Source organism: Perna viridis, chromosome 14 (genome assembly GCF_037379345.1).
Source record: "Perna viridis isolate PV_CMFRI_1.1 ecotype Kerala chromosome 14, ASM3737934v1, whole genome shotgun sequence".
In the NCBI taxonomy this organism is placed as follows: Eukaryota; Metazoa; Mollusca; class Bivalvia; order Mytilida; family Mytilidae; genus Perna; species Perna viridis.
This window is the reverse complement of record NC_142458.1, coordinates 15,314,737-15,330,515: the sequence shown is the minus strand read 5'-3', so window position 1 is coordinate 15,330,515 and position 15,779 is coordinate 15,314,737. Positions and strand designations below refer to the sequence as shown.

The window sequence follows — 15,779 nt, the reverse complement described above, 5'->3', positions numbered from 1 at the left end:
TACACATCAAATCAGATTTGATAAGTATGTTTGATTCTGCTAAAAATGAGCTATTTCAAGTAGTATGATTATGTTAAGAGTTCAGTTCGCATCATATGTGATTGATATGGAGAATTAAGGTACGAAAATTGTATTTCACAGAGTATTGTAATCTTTGGAATTGTATAATGGCTATTTAAAGGAGAACTGCACGTATCAATTGTCATGAGCATTAATGATTTTGGGTAGGAAAATGATATTTCAAGTACTTTGGCTATACTAAGGAAACGTTCGCATGTTAAGTTATGGGCGTATATGATTTTAGCAGGAATAAGTTATTTGAAGCAGTTTGGAGATGTCAGGCGTACAATGCTTATATGATGTGATAAGCATGCTTTTTTGGATAGTTTGTCTGTTAAACTGGCATGTTAGGGGTACGGTTTCCCTCCGAAGTGACTATCATGTACGTTATTGGCAGTAAAATTTTATTTCGAGTCGTAATGTCATATTAAGAATAGAGTACGAATTAGATATGATGAGCATCTATGATTTAGGTAGGCAAGTGCTATTTGAAGAAGTATGGTCCAATTTAGGATACACATCAAATCAGATTTGATAAGTATGTTTGATTCTGCTAAAAATGAGCTATTTCAAGTAGTATGATTATGTTAAGAGTTCAGTTCGCATCATATGTGATTGATATGGAGAATTAAGGTACGAAAATTGTATTTCACAGAGTATTGTAATCTTTGGAATTGTATAATGGCTATTTAAAGGAGAACTGCACGTATCAATTGTCATGAGCATTAATGATTTTGGGTAGGAAAATGATATTTCAAGTACTTTGGCTATACTAAGGAAACGTTCGCATGTTAAGTTATGGGCGTATATGATTTTAGCAGGAATAAGTTATTTGAAGCAGTTTGGAGATGTCAGGCGTACAATGCTTATATGATGTGATAAGCATGCTTTTTTGGATAGTTTGTCTGTTAAACGGGCATGTTAGGGGTACGGTTTCCCTCCGAAGTGACTATTATGTACGTTATTGGCAGTAAAATTTTATTTCGAGTCGTAATGTCATATTAAGAATACAGTACGAATTAGATATGATGAGCATGTATGATTTAGGTAGGCAAGTGCTATTTGAAGAAGTATGGTCCAATTTAGGATACACATCAAATCAGATTTGATAAGTATGTTTGATTCTGCTAAAAATGAGCTATTTCAAGTAGTATGAATATGTTAAGAGTTCAGTTCGCATCATATGTGATTGATATGGAGAATTAAGGTACGAAAATTGTATTTCACAGAGTATTGTAATCTTTGGAATTGTATAATGGCTATTTAAAGGAGAACTGCACGTATCAATTGTCATGAGCATTAATGATTTTGGGTAGGAAAATGATATTTCAAGTACTTTGGCTATACTAAGGAAACGTTCGCATGTTAAGTTATGGGCGTATATGATTTTAGCAGGAATAAGTTATTTGAAGCAGTTTGGAGATGTCAGGCGTACAATGCTTATATGATGTGATAAGCATGCTTTTTTGGATAGTTTGTCTGTTAAACTGGCATGTTAGGGGTACGGTTTCCCTCCGAAGTGACTATCATGTACGTTATTGGCAGTAAAATTTTATTTCGAGTCGTAACGTCATATTAAGAATACAGTACGAATTAGATATGATGAGCATGTATGATTTAGGTAGGCAAGTGCTATTTGAAGTAGTATGGTCCAATTTAGGATACATATCAAATCAGATTTGATAAGTAAGTTTGATTCTGCTAAGAATGAGCTATTTCAATTAGAATGATTATGTTAAGAGTTAAGTTCGCATCATATGTGATTGATATGGAGAATTAAGGTACGAAATTGGTATTTCCCACAGTATTGGTATCTTTGGAATTGTACAATGGCTATTTAAGTGAGAGCAGTATGCATCAATTGTGATGAGCATTATTGATTTTGGGTAGGGAAATGATATTTCAAGTACGTTGGCCGTATTAAGAAAACGTTTGGCATCTTAAGTTGTCGGCTTATATGATTTTAGTAGGAATAAGTTATTTGAAACAGTTTGGCCATGTTAGGCATACACTTTTTATATGTGATAAGCATGCATTTGTGGGTAGTTTTTCTGTCATATGTGCATGTCAGGGGTACGGTTTGCGTCAGATGTGATGATCCTGTACGTTATTGGCAGGAAAATGTTATATCAAGTCGTAAAATCTAATTACAGATAAATTACTAATCAGATGTGATGAGTATGTGTGATTGAAGTAGGAAAGTGCTAGTACAAGTAATATGGTCATATTTAGGTTACATATCAAATCAGATGTGATAAGTATAGTTGATTCTGCTAAGAATGAGCTATTTCAAGCAGAATGATTATGTTAAGAGTTAAGTTCGCATCATATGTGATTGATATGGAGAATTAAGGTACGAAATTGGTATTTCCCCCAGTATTGGTATCCTTGGAATTGTATAATGGCTATTTAAGTGAGAGCAGTATGCATCAATTGTGATGAGCATTATTGATTTTGTGTAGGAAAATGATATTTCAAGTACTTGGGACGTATTAAGAAAACGTTTGGCATCTTACGTTATCGGCTTATATGATTTTAGTAGGAATAAGTTATTTGAAACAGTTTGGCCATGTTAGGCATACACTTTTTATATGTGATAAGCATGCATTTGTGGGTAGTTTTTCTGTCATATGTGCATGTCAGGGGTACGGTTTGCGTCAGATGTGATGATCCTGTACGTTATTGGCAGGAAAATGTTATATCAAGTCGCAAAATCTAATTACAGATAAATTACTAAACAGATGTGATGAGTATGTGTGATTGAAGTAGGAAAGTTCTAGTACAAGTAATATGGTCATATTTAGGTTACATATCAAATCAGATGTGATAAGTATATTTGATTCTGCTAAGAATGAGCTATTTCAAGTAGTATGAATATGTTAAGAGTTCAGTTCGCATCATATGTGATTTGTATGGAGAAGTAAGGAACGAAAATGGTATTTCACAGAGTATTGTTATCTTTGGAATTGTATAATGGCTATTTAAAGGAGAACTGCACGTATCAATTGTCATGAGCATTAATGATTTTGGGTAGGAAAATGATATTTCAAGTACTTTGGCTATACTAAGGAAACGTTCGCATGTTAAGTTATGGGCGTATATGATTTTAGCAGGAATAAGTTATTTGAAGCAGTTTGGAGATGTCAGGCGTACAATGCTTATATGATGTGATAAGCATGCTTTTTTGGATAGTTTGTCTGTTAAACGGGCATGTTAGGGGTACGGTTTCCCTCCGAAGTGACTATCATGTACGTTATTGGCAGTAAAATTTTATTTCGAGTCGTAATGTCATATTAAGAATACAGTACGAATTAGATATGATGAGCATGTATGATTTAGGTAGGCAAGTGCTATTTGAAGAAGTATGGTCCAATTTAGGATACACATCAAATCAGATTTGATAAGTATGTTTGATTCTGCTAAAAATGAGCTATTTCAAGTAGTATGATTATGTTAAGAGTTCAGTTCGCATCATATGTGATTGATATGGAGAATTAAGGTACGAAAATTGTATTTCACAGAGTATTGTAATCTTTGGAATTGTATAATGGCTATTTAAAGGAGAACTGCACGTATCAATTGTCATGAGCATTAATGATTTTGGGTAGGAAAATGATATTTCAAGTACTTTGGCTATACTAAGGAAACGTTCGCATGTTAAGTTATGGGCGTATATGATTTTAGCAGGAATAAGTTATTTGAAGCAGTTTGGAGATGTCAGGCGTACAATGCTTATATGATGTGATAAGCATGCTTTTTTGGATAGTTTGTCTGTTAAACTGGCATGTTAGGGGTACGGTTTCCCTCCGAAGTGACTATCATGTACGTTATTGGCAGTAAAATTTTATTTCGAGTCGTAATGTCATATTAAGAATAGAGTACGAATTAGATATGATGAGCATCTATGATTTAGGTAGGCAAGTGCTATTTGAAGAAGTATGGTCCAATTTAGGATACACATCAAATCAGATTTGATAAGTATGTTTGATTCTGCTAAAAATGAGCTATTTCAAGTAGTATGATTATGTTAAGAGTTCAGTTCGCATCATATGTGATTGATATGGAGAATTAAGGTACGAAAATTGTATTTCACAGAGTATTGTAATCTTTGGAATTGTATAATGGCTATTTAAAGGAGAACTGCACGTATCAATTGTCATGAGCATTAATGATTTTGGGTAGGAAAATGATATTTCAAGTACTTTGGCTATACTAAGGAAACGTTCGCATGTTAAGTTATGGGCGTATATGATTTTAGCAGGAATAAGTTATTTGAAGCAGTTTGGAGATGTCAGGCGTACAATGCTTATATGATGTGATAAGCATGCTTTTTTGGATAGTTTGTCTGTTAAACTGGCATGTTAGGGGTACGGTTTCCCTCCGAAGTGACTATCATGTACGTTATTGGCAGTAAAATTTTATTTCGAGTCGTAATGTCATATTAAGAATAGAGTACGAATTAGATATGATGAGCATCTATGATTTAGGTAGGCAAGTGCTATTTGAAGAAGTATGGTCCAATTTAGGATACACATCAAATCAGATTTGATAAGTATGTTTGATTCTGCTAAAAATGAGCTATTTCAAGTAGTGTGATTATGTTAAGAGTTAAGTTCGCATCATATGTGATTGATATGGAGAATTAAGGTACGAAAATTGTATTTCACAGAGTATTGTAATCTTTGGAATTGTATAATGGCTATTTAAAGGAGAACTGCACGTATCAATTGTCATGAGCATTAATGATTTTGGGTAGGAAAATGATATTTCAAGTACTTTGGCTATACTAAGGAAACGTTTGCATGTTAAGTTATGGGCGTATATGATTTTAGCAGGAATAAGTTATTTGAAGCAGTTTGGAGATGTCAGGCGTACAATGCTTATATGATGTGATAAGCATGCTTTTTTGGATAGTTTGTCTGTTAAACGGGCATGTTAGGGGTACGGTTTCCCTCCGAAGTGACTATCATGTACGTTATTGGCAGTAAAATTTTATTTCGAGTCGTAACGTCATATTAAGAATACAGTACGAATTAGATATGATGAACATGTATGATTTAGGTAGGAAAGTGCTATTTGAAGTAGTATGGTCCAATTTAGGATACATATCAAATCAGATTTGATAAGTAAGTTTGATTCTGCTAAGAATGAGCTATTTCAATTAGAATGATTATGTTAAGAGTTAAGTTCGCATCATATGTGATTGATATGGAGAATTAAGGTACGAAATTGGTATTTCCCACAGTATTGGTATCTTTGGAATTGTACAATGGGTATTTAAGTGAGAGCAGTATGCATCAATTGTGATGAGCATTATTGATTTTGGGTAGGGAAATGATATTTCAAGTACGTTGGCCGTATTAAGAAAACGTTTGGCATCTTAAGTTGTCGGCTTATATGATTTTAGTAGGAATAAGTTATTTGAAACAGTTTGGCCATGTTAGGCATACACTTTTTATATGTGATAAGCATGCATTTGTGGGTAGTTTTTCTGTCATATGTGCATGTCAGGGGTACGGTTTGCGTCAGATGTGATGATCCTGTACGTTATTGGCAGGAAAATGTTATATCAAGTCGTAAAATCTAATTACAGATAAATTACTAATCAGATGTGATGAGTATGTGTGATTGAAGTAGGAAAGTGCTAGTACAAGTAATATGGTCATATTTAGGTTACATATCAAATCAGATGTGATAAGTATATTTGATTCTGCTAAGAATGAGCTATTTCAAGCAGAATGATTATGTTAAGAGTTAAGTTCGCATCATATGTGATTGATATGGAGAATTAAGGTACGAAATTGGTATTTCCCCCAGTATTGGTATCCTTGGAATTGTATAATGGCTATTTAAGTGAGAGCAGTATGCATCAATTGTGATGAGCATTATTGATTTTGTGTAGGAAAATGATATTTCAAGTACTTGGGACGTATTAAGAAAACGTTTGGCATCTTAAGTTATCGGCTTATATGATTTTAGTAGGAATAAGTTATTTGAAACAGTTTGGCCATGTTAGGCATACACTTTTTATATGTGATAAGCATGCATTTGTGGGTAGTTTTTCTGTCATATGTGCATGTCAGGGGTACGGTTTGCGTCAGATGTGATGATCCTGTACGTTATTGGCAGGAAAATGTTATATCAAGTCGCAAAATCTAATTACAGATAAATTACTAAACAGATGTGATGAGTATGTGTGATTGAAGTAGGAAAGTGCTAGTACAAGTAATATGGTCATATTTAGGTTACATATCAAATCAGATGTGATAAGTATATTTGATTCTGCTAAGAATGAGCTATTTCAAGTAGTATGAATATGTTAAGAGTTCAGTTCGCATCATATGTGATTTGTATGGAGAATTAAGGTACAAACATTGTATTTCACAGAGTACTGTAATCTTTGGAATTGTATAATGGCTATTTAAAGGAGAACTGCACGAATCGATTGTCATGAGCATTAATGATTTTGGGTAGAAAAATTATATTTCAGGTCCTTTAGCCATATTAAGAAAACTTTGGCATCTTAAGTTATGGGCATATATGGATAAAGAAGGTATAAGTGATTTGAAACAGTTTGGCCATGTTAGGCGTACAATTCTTATATGATGTGATAAGCATGCATTTTTGGGTAGTTTTTCTGTCTTACGGACATGTCAGGGGTACGGTTTGCGTCAGATGTGATGATCATACAGATTGTTTGTAGGAAAATATTATTTCGAGTCGTGAGGTCATATGAACAGTACAGTAGGAATCAGATGTGATGAGCATATATGATTTAGGCAGGAAAGTGCTATTTCAAGTAGTACGGTCATATTTAGGGTATTTCACACCAAAGCATTGTTATCTTTGGAATTGTATAATGGCTATTTAAGTGAGAGCAGTATGCATCAATTGTGATGAGCATTATTGATTTTGGGTAGGAAAATGATATTTCAAGTTCTTTGGCCGTATTAAGAAAACGTTTGGCATCTTAAGTTATCGGCTTATATGATTTTAGTAGGAATAAGTTATTTGAAACAGTTTGGCCATGTTAGGCATACACTTTTTATATGTGATAAGCATGCATTTGTGGGTAGTTTTTCTGTCATACGTGCATGTCAGGGGTACGGTTTCGGTCAGATGTGATGATCCTGTACTTTATTGGCAGGAAAATGTTATATCAAGTCGTAAAATCTAACTACAGATAAATTACTAATCAGATGTGATGAGTATGTGTGATTGAAGTAGGAAAGTGCTAGTACAAGTAGTATGGTCATATTTAGGTTACGTATGAAATCAGATGTGATAAGTATGTTTGATTCTGCTAAGAATGAGCTATTTCAAGTAGTATGATTATGTTAAGAATTCAGTTCGCATCATATGTGATTAGTATGGAGAATTAAGGTACGAAAATAGTATTTCACAGAGTATTGTTATCTTTAGAATTGTATAATGGCTATTTAAAGGAGAACTGCACGTATCAATTGTCATGAGCATTAATGATTTTGGGTAGGAAAATGATATTTCAAGTACGTTGGCCATATTAATGAAACGTTCATATGTTAAGTTATGGGCATATATGATCTTAGCAGGAATAAGTTATTTGAAACAGTTTGGAGATGTCAGGCGTACAATGCTTATATGATGTGATAAGCATGCATTTTCGGATAGTTTGTCTGTTAAACGGGCATGTTAGGGGTACGGTTTCCCTCCGAAGTGACTATCATGTACGTTATTGGCAGTAAAATTTTATTTCGAGTCGTAAGGTCATATTAAGAATACAGTACGAATTAGATATGATGAGCATGTATGATTTAGTAGGAAAGTGTTATTTGAAGTAGTATGGTCCAATTTAGGATACATATCAAATCAGATTTGATGAGCATGCATTATTCTGGTACGAATGTGTTATTTCAAGTAATATGATCATGTTAAGAGTACAGTTCACATCATATGTTATTGGTATGGAGAATTAAGGTACGAAATTGGTATTTCACAGAGTATTTCCATCTTTGGAATTGTATTATGACTATTTAAAGGAGAACTGTACGCATCAATTGTCATGAGCATTAATGATTTTGGGTAGGAAAATGATATTTCAAGTACTTTGGCCATATTAAGAAAACGTTTGGCATCTTAAGTTATCGGCTTATATGATTTTAGTAGGAATAAGTTATTTGAAACAGTTTGGCCATGTTAGGCGTACAATTCTTTTATGATGTGATAAGCATGCATTTGTGGGTAGTTTTTCTGTCATACGGGCATGTCAGGGGTACGGTTTGCGTCACATGCGGTCACCATGTACGTTATTGGTAGGAAAATGTTATTTCAAGTCGTAAGGTCATATTAAGAATATAGTACGAATCAGATAAGATGACCCTTTATGATTTAAGTAGGAAAATGCTATGTAAAGTAGAATGGTCATATGTAGGGTACATATCAAATCTGATGTGATAAGCCTATTTTATTCTGGTAAGAATGTACTATTTGAAGTAGTATGATCATGTTAACAGTACAGTTCGCATCATATGTGATTGGTATGGAGAATTAAGGTACGAGAATGGTATTTCACACAGTATTGCTATCTTTGGAATTGTATAATGGCTATTTTAGTGAGATCTCTACGCATCAAGTGTCGTGAGAATTATTGATTTTGGTAAGGAAAATGATATTTCAAGTCCTTTGACCATGTTAAGAAAACGGTTGGCGTCTTAAATTATGGGCACGAATGATTTTAGCAGGAATTATTTATTTGAAACGGTTTGGCCATGATAACCGTACAATTCTTTTATGATGTGATAAGCATGCATTTTTGAATAGTTTTTCTATCATACTGTCATATCAGGGGTACCGCTTCTGTCAGATGTGATGATCATGTATGTTATTGACAGGACATTGTTATTTCGAGTCGTAAGGTCATATTAAGAATAAAGTACGGATTAGATGTGATGAGCATTTATGATTAAGGTAGGAAAGTGTTATTTGAAGTAGAATGGTCCAATTTAGGATACATATCAAATCAGATGTGATGAGCATGCATGATTCTGGTACGAATGTGCTATTTCAAGTAGTATGATCATGTTCCGAGTTCAGTTCGCATCATATGTTATTGGTATGGAGAATTAAGGTACGAAATCGGTATTTCCTACAGTATTGGTGTCTTTGGAATTGTATACTGGCTATTTAAGTGAGAACAGTATGCATCAATTGTGATGAGCATTATTGTTTTTGGGTAGGAAAATGATAATTCAAGTACTTTGGCCGTATTAAGAAAACGTTTGGCATCTTAAGTTATCGGCTTATATGATTTTAGTAGGAATAAGTTATTTGAAACAGTTTGGCCATGTTAGGCATACAATTCTTATATGTGATAAGCATGCATTTGTGGGTAGTTTTTCTGTCATACGTGCATGTCAGGGGTACGGTTTGCGTCAAATGTGATGATCCTGTACGTTATTGGCAGGAAAATGTTATATCAAGTCGTAAAATCTAATTACTGATAAATTACTAATCATATATGATGAGTATGTGTGCTTGAAGAAGGAAAGTGCTAGTTCAAGTAGTATGGTCATATTGAGGTTACATATCAAATCAGATGTGATAAGTATGTTTGATTCTGCTAAGAATGAGCTATTTCAAGTAGTATGATTATGTTTAGAGTTCAGTTCGCATCATATGTGATTTGTATGGAGAATTAAGGTACGAAAATAGTATTTCACAGAGTATTGTTATCTTTGGAATTGTATAATGGCTATTTAAAGGAGAACTGCACGTGTCAATTGTCATGAGCCTTAATGATTTTGGGTAGGAAAATGATATTTCAAGTACTTTGGCCATATTAAGGAAACGTTCGCATGTTAAGTTATGGGCATATATGATCTTAGAGTTTGGTGATGTCAGGCGTACAATGCTTATATGATGTGATAAGCATGCATTTTTTGATATTTTGTCTGTTAAACGGCCATCTTAGGGGTACGGTTTCCCTCCGAAGTGACTATCATGTACGTTATTGGCAGTAAAATTTTATTGCGAGTCGTAAGGTCATATTAAGAATAAAGTACGAATTAGATATGATGAGCATGTATGATTTAGGTAGGAAAGTGTTATTTGAAGTAGTATGGTCCAATTTAGGATACATATCAAATCTGATTTGATGAGCATGCATGATTCTGGTAAGAATGTGCTAATTCAAGTAATTGATCATATTAAGAGTACAGTTCACATCATATGTTATTTGTATGGAGAATTAAGGTACGAGAATGGTATTTCACAGAGTATTGCTATCTTTGGAATTGTATAATGACTATTTAAAGGAGAACTGTACGCATCAATTGTCATGAGCATTAATGATTTTTGGTAGAAAAATTATATTTTAATTACTTTAGCCATATTAAGGAAAACTTTGGCATCTTAAGTTATGGGCATATATGGATAAAGAAGGAATAAGTGATTTGAAACAGTTTGGCCATGTTAGGCGTACAATTCTTATATGATGTGATAAGCATGCATTTTTGGGTAGTTTTTCTGTCTTACGGACATGTCAGGGGTACGGTTTGGGTCAGATGTGATGATCATAAAGGTTGTTTGTAGGAAAATATTATTTCGAGTCGTGAGGTCATATGAACAGTACAGTAGGAATCAGATGTGATGAGTATATATGATTTAGGCAGGAAAGTGCTATTTCAAGTAGTACGGTCATATTTACGGTATTTCACACCAAAGTATTGTTATCTTTGGAATTGTATAATGGCTATTTAAGTGAGAACAGTATGCATCAATTGTCATGAGCATTATTGGTTTTGGGTAGGAAAATGATATTTCAAGTACTTTGGCCATATTAAGAAAACGTTTGGCATCTTAAATTATCGGCTTATATGATTTCAGTAGGAATAAGTTATTTGAAACAGTTTGGCCATGTTAGGCGTAGACTTCTTATATTATGTGATAAGCATGCATTTGTGGGTAGTTTTTCTGTCATACGGGCATGTCAGGGGTTTGCGTCACATGCGGTCATCAAGTACGTTATTGGTAGGAAAATGTTATTTCGAGTCGTAAGGTCATATTAAGAATATAGTACGAATCAGATAAGATGACACTTTATGATTTAAGTAGGAAAATGCTATTTAAAGTAGAATGGTGATATTTAGTGTACATATCAAATCTGACGTGAAAAGCCTATTTTATTCTTCAAAGAATGTACTATTTGAAGCAGTATGATCATGTTAACAGTACATTTCGCATCATATGTGATTGGTATGGAGAATTAAGGTACGAGAATGGTATTTCACACAGTATTGCTATCTTTGGAATTGCATAATGGCTATTTAAGTGAGAACAGTACGCATCAATTGTCATGAGCATTATTGATTTTGAGTAGGGAAATGAAATTTAAAGTACTTTTGTCATATTAAGAAAACGGTTTGCGTCTTAAATTATGGGCATGTATGACTTCAGCAGGAATAAGTTATTTGAAACTGTCTGGCCATGTCAGGAATACAATTCTTATATGATATGATAAGCATACATTTTTTGGGAAGATTTCTGTCATACATACATGTCAGGGGTACGGTTTCCGTCAGATGTCATGATCATGTACGTTATTGGTAGGAAAATGTTATTTCGAGTCGTAAGGTCATATTAAGAATACAGTACGAATCAGTTATGATGAGCATTTGTGTTTTAGGTAGGAAAGTGCTATTTGAAGTAGTATGGTCATATTTAGGGTACATATCAAATCTGATGTGATAAGCCTATTCTATTCTGGTTAGAATATGCCATTTCAAGTAGTATGATCATGTTATGGGTACAGTTCACATCATATGTGATTGGTATAGAGAATTAAGTTACGAAAATTGCATTTTACACAGCATAAATCTCTTTGGTATTGTAAAATGGCTATTTTAGTAAGATCTCTACGCATCAATTACCAAGAGTATTTTTGATTTTGGTAAGGAAAATGATATTTCAACTACTTTGACCATGTTAAGAAAACGGTTGGTGTCTTAAATTATGGGCACGTATGAGTTTAGCAGGAATCAAATATTTGAAACAGTTTGGCCATGATAGCCGTTCTTTTATGATGTGATAAGCATGCAGTTTTCGGTAGTTTTTCTGTCTTACGGGCATGTCAGGGGTACCGTTTCCGTCAGATGTGATGATCATGTATGTTATTGGCAGGAAATTGTTATTTCGAGTCGTAATGTCATATTAAGAATAAAGTACGAATTAGATATGATGAGCATGTATGATCTAGGTAGGAAAGTGCTATTTGAAGTAGCATGGTCAAATTTAGGATACATATCAAATCAGATTTGATGAGCATGTATGATTCTGGTACGAATGTGCTATTTCAAGTAGTATGATCATGTTAAGAGTACAGTTCGCATCATATGTTATTGGTATGGAGAATTAAGGTACGAAAATGGTATTTCACAGAGTATTGCTATCTTTGTCTGTCATACGGACATGTCAGGGGTACCGTTTCCGTCAGATGTAATGATCATGTAAGTTGTTTGTAGGAAAATGTTATTTCGAGTCGTGAGGTCATATGAACAGTACATTAGGAATCAGATGTGATGAGCATATATGATTTAGGTAGGAAAGTGCTATTTCAAGTAGTACGGTCATATTTAGGGTATTTCATACCACAGTATTGTTATCTTTGGAATTGTATAATGGCTATTTAAGTGAGAATAGCATGCATCAATTGTCATGAGCAATATTGATTTTGGGTAAGAAAATGATATTTCAAGTACTTTGGCCATATTAAGAAAACGTTTGGCATCTTAAGTTATGGGCATATATGATTTAAGCAGGAATAAGTGATTTGAAACAGTTTGGCCATGTTAGGCGTACAATTCTTATATGATGTGATAAGCATGCATTTGTCGGTAGTTTTTCTGTCATACGGGCATGTCAGGTGTACGGTTTGCGTCACATGCGGTGATCATGTACGTTATTGGTAGGAAAATGTTATTTCGAGTCGTAAGGTCATATAAAGAATACAGTATGAATCAGATGTGATGAGCATGTATGATTTGGGTAGGAAAATGCTATTTCAAGTAGAATGGTCATACTTAGGGTACATTATCAAATCAGATGTGATGGAAATGTATGATTCTGGTAAGAATGAGCTATTTCAAATAGTATGATCATGTTAAAAGTTCAGTTCGCATCATATGTGATTGGTATGGAGAATTAAGGTACGAAAATGGTATTTCACAGAGTATTGCTATCTTTGGAATTGTAAAATGGCTATTTAAGTGAGGACAGTACGAATCAATTGTCATGAGCATTTATGATTTTGGGTAGGAAAATGATATTTCAAGTATTTTGGCCATATTAAGGAAATGTTTGTGTCTTACGTTATGAGCATATATGATTTAAGCAGGAATAAGTTATTTGCAACAGTTTGGCGATATCAGGCGTACAATTCTTATATGATGTGATAAGCATGCATTTTTTGGTAGTTTTATCTGTCTAACGTGGATGTCAGGGGTACGGTTTGCGTCAGATGTGATGAACCTGTACGTTATTGGCAGGAAAATGTTATATCGAGTATTAAAATCATATTACAGATACATTACGAATCAGATGTGATGAACATGTATGATCAAAGTAGGAAAATGCTATTTGAAGTAGCATGGTCATACTTAGGTTACATATCAAATCAGATGTGATGAGCATGTATGATTCTAGTAAGAATGTGCTTTTTCAGATAGTATGACCATGTTAAGAGTTCAGTTCGCATCATATGTGATTAATATGGAGAATTAAGGTACGGAAGGGATATTTCACAGAGTATTGTTATCTTTGGAATTGAATAATGGCTATTTAAAGGAGAACTGTACGCATCAATTGTGATGAGCATTAATGATTTTGGGTAGGAAAATGATATTTCAAGTACTTTGGCCGTATTAAGAAAACGGTCGACATCTGAAGTTATGTGCATATATGATTTAAGCAGGAATAAGTTATTTGAAAGTTTGGCCATGTTAGGCGTTCAATTCTTATATGATGTGATATGCATGCATTTTTGGGTAGATTTTCTGTCATACGGGCATGTCAGGGGTACGGTTTCCGTCAGATGTGATGATCGTGTACGTAATTGTTAGGAAAATTATATTTTAAGTCCTTTGGCCTTATTAAGAAAACGGTTGGCATTTTTAGTGATGAGCATGTATGATTTTAGCAAGAATAAAATTTTTGAAACAGTTGGGCCATGTAAAATTATTATATGATGTTATAAGCATGCAATTGTTTGGGTAGTGTTTCTGTCATACGGCCATGTTAAGACTACAGTCCGCATCAGATGTAATGAGCATGAATGAGTTCCGACTCGAAAGTGCTATTTCACGGACTATGGCAATGTTAAAGGTACAGTTGGGATCTGATATGATGAGCATACTTTGGTAAGGAAAGTGCAATGTTAGTAGTATTGGCTATGTGAAGAGTAGGCTTCGAATCATCTGTTTAAAAGAGTTTGGTCATGTCAAGCATACAATTCGCATCAGATTAGATAACCAGGCTATATTTTGGTTTTGGGTAGTTTTTCGGACAAACGGCCATTTTAAGCGCAGGGTCCGCATCAGATGTTATGAGCATGAATGGGTTTTGACCGGAAAGTGTTATTTCACGGACTATAACAAAGCAAAGAGTGCAGTTTGCATCAGATGTGATGTGCATATTTTGGTAAGGGAAGTATGATTCCAAGTAATATGACCATGTGAAGTGTAGGTTTCGAAAAAGGTGTGAGGGAAATGAATGATTTAATGGATGTATAGAAGGGTAACATTTGTATCCATTCAAGATCCTTGATATTGTTCAATTTTTCACCGCTTTAATTACATATCACAACTTTCTAGGTATATGCCTTTAAAAAAAAAACAAAAAAAAAAAAAAAAAAACGCTTTCTTAAGAACAGACGCATGATGTATCCTTCTGATTTAAACAATAACACAATATTTGAATGGCTAGATTAGTATACATTTTCCCTCCCAGGTTTTCTAGGTTAAGTGAACTATATTTGACATTACGTGTCACTTAGATTTAAACAGTGATTTGAATTTGAGGAATAGTCATAAGCTACAACCTTCAAACAAAAACAGTCTAAGTCATTAAGCAAGCCATTTTGTATCAAATATTTACTCTTCATATTACATAAAATAAGAAATTGAATATTATTTCAAGATTACCTACTGAATTATGTTACACATGCCTTATTTTTTGGTTGATAAGGAGACAAATTAAGGTTATTTTTTTTACATAATTAAGTCCATTTTTCAGTTAGTGAAATACTTAGACTTACCATTTTTATACGACCGCAAAACAAATTTGGATGTATTATGTTAAAGGTCTGTAGTTGGAGTCTGTAGACAATTTGATTTCCGTAATTTAATACGAGTTTCCCCTGTATAGGTACTTCTAAGTTGGTACATGAAAGTTTAACACATATATGTCCACTGTGGTGGACGCCTTTTTCAACAAATGGTCGGCATTCCAATGGGAACAAATTGTGCTCTTCTACTAGCTGACCTATTTCATCACTCTTATGAGGCCGACTTTATAGCTGATCTGATTCGAAAGAAAGAATATCGTTTAGCTAGAACCTTTAATTTCAGTTTCCACTATATAAGTGACGTATTATCTTTAAAATTCCTAATTTAATATTTGATACATAGCATCTATGCCCCCCCCCCAAAAAAAAAAAAAAAAAAAAAACTGAGATAAAGGATACAACA

General features: G+C 33.8%; 2 long non-coding RNA genes across 2 annotated transcripts in view; one reads left to right on the top strand and one right to left on the bottom strand.

The window, feature by feature from the left end:
• LOC148598354 (uncharacterized) overlaps positions 1-14,905 on the top strand; it is an 86,042-nt gene extending 71,137 nt beyond the window's left edge. Inside the window, exon 10 of the long non-coding RNA XR_015918536.1 lies at positions 14,308-14,905. This is a non-coding gene — a long non-coding RNA (uncharacterized LOC148598354). The remainder of the gene's footprint in view (positions 1-14,307) is intronic.
• LOC148598353 (uncharacterized) overlaps positions 1-15,729 on the bottom strand; it is a 48,471-nt gene extending 32,742 nt beyond the window's left edge. The window contains exon 1 of the long non-coding RNA XR_015918555.1: positions 15,347-15,729. This is a non-coding gene — a long non-coding RNA (uncharacterized LOC148598353). The remainder of the gene's footprint in view (positions 1-15,346) is intronic.
• Positions 15,730-15,779: the final 50 nt, after the last annotated feature.